The sequence below is a fragment of the Cebus imitator genome, unplaced genomic scaffold, assembly GCF_001604975.1.
Source record: "Cebus imitator isolate Cc_AM_T3 unplaced genomic scaffold, Cebus_imitator-1.0 Scaffold77, whole genome shotgun sequence".
Lineage (NCBI taxonomy): Eukaryota > Metazoa > Chordata > Mammalia > Primates > Cebidae > Cebus > Cebus imitator.
Window position 1 is genome coordinate 2,558,635 of NW_016107392.1, and position 1,846 is coordinate 2,560,480.

General features: G+C 36.3%; 1 protein-coding gene across 2 annotated transcripts in view; it reads right to left on the minus strand.

The window, feature by feature from the left end:
* Positions 1-1,846, minus strand: part of EXOC4 (exocyst complex component 4) — an 808,787-nt gene that overhangs the window by 685,914 nt on the left and 121,027 nt on the right. The gene's annotated exons all lie outside the window — the stretch shown is intronic.

Consider the following 1,846-nt stretch of genomic DNA (forward strand, 5'->3'; position numbering starts at 1 on the left):
CAACCTCGGCTCACTGCAACCTCCGCCTCCTGGGTTCAGGCAATTCTCCTGCCTCAGCCTCCTGAGTAGCTGGGATTACAGGCACGCGCCATCATGCCCAGCTAATGTTTTGCATTTTTAGTAGAGATGGGGTTTCACCATGTTGACCAGGATGGTCTCGATCTCTTGACCTTGTGATCCACCCGCCTCGGCCTCCCAAAGTGCTGGGATTACAGGCTTGAACCACTGTGCCCGGCGAGATATTTATGTCTATCAACTTTTTTATCCTGGTTAAGAGTCACATTTTCTGGGTTTTTAGCAAGCATGCTAATTCTGTGCTAGACATTGCGGGTGCTTTGTTATAGAGAAACTGGATTATGTTGTCTTACTTTAGAGAGAGTTTTGTTCTATCAGACAATAAATTTACAGGTGGATCGAGATGATAAAATAGAGGCCTTGTTTGAGGCTTTGTTGCATGAGATCTATCGTAACCTGTCTTCTACTCCTAGAATGGCCCTACTCATAAGGCGTTACCTTTCTGAGGTCACAGCTGAAAATGCAGTATGTTCAGCAAGTTCTCCCCACACTGGCTGGTCTGAGCTCCAACACTGCTGAGAATTTTCCAACTTCTGAAATCTTCATTCAACTCACAGTTCCAAAGTAGCTGTTTTCTGCTAAGCCTTGTGCTGTACATAGCTTTATATCTGACCAAAGGGCTAATAATTTGGAAAGTATCCCTCAGAAAGATACAGGGATGAAGGTGGAGCTCACCTAGTGTGGTCTTTTTTCTCAGCTGACTGTGCTGACTACCTAAGTTGCTTACGGCAAAAGGTAACTTCATCAAGATGAGAAGCAGAAAGAAGTCCCTAATTCTAATTATGTTTTATCTAGCATTAAAATCTATTATATTTCATACTTAAACATGGATATGAAAGGTACACATTATTTACATAGGACAGATAAGAAAATCAAGATACAGAATGTTAAATAACCAGCCTCCAACCCATAAAGATATTTTATTCAATATACAAATATTCACCAAGCATCTACTACAGGAATGGTAATTGGCAAAGCAGTAAAAGGAACTCAGAGAAGGTAGTTTCAACCAATATTATTTCTACTGAACCACCTGTAAAGCATATACACTGCACCAAAAGATGTCTAATGAATGAAAAACCAAGAATCAATCATTCAATCCACGAAAAGCATGTCTACATTCTGAAAAATGACCATAATTTACATTCATGATTCACGTTTTCTGCAAAGACTTCTATTTGCCATGCAAGTAATTTCATTCCTACACAGTTACATTTTCCAATTCCCTACATATACTTAATTTTTTTTTCATATTGGCAGATACTATCTAACTAAGTCACTTCTATTTAGTTATGTCAAACTTGCTTCAGCTAACTCTTAATTATATTTCTAATTTCCATCTGGCCAAATCAAATATATTTTGCTCACACATGGAGAAAAAATATAATACAATTTCTAAATATCATCTCAGCAGCATCATACCAAAGAGTAATATCATTCCTCTAATTTTCAACAAATCAAGTGAAATGATACATTTACATCTTACATATCAATTCTCATCTCTCAAAATAAGCTCTTGTTCTGTCATGTAACCCATTATATGCAAAAGTTGACTGTAAACAAATAGGCAACAAAATTAAGCTACATATATGTTTATAAAATCATGCTTAAGAATATTTTAATATTATTACCTTAATATATGACTAATCCCAGTGAAGTAAAGTATACTATAACAGAAAGCCAAATACTATACATGTTGAGGACACGCTTCTATTTTTAAGGTCTGGCAAAAAAAAAAAGTTTGTTATAAGGTTTTGCTTTTTTGCTTTTT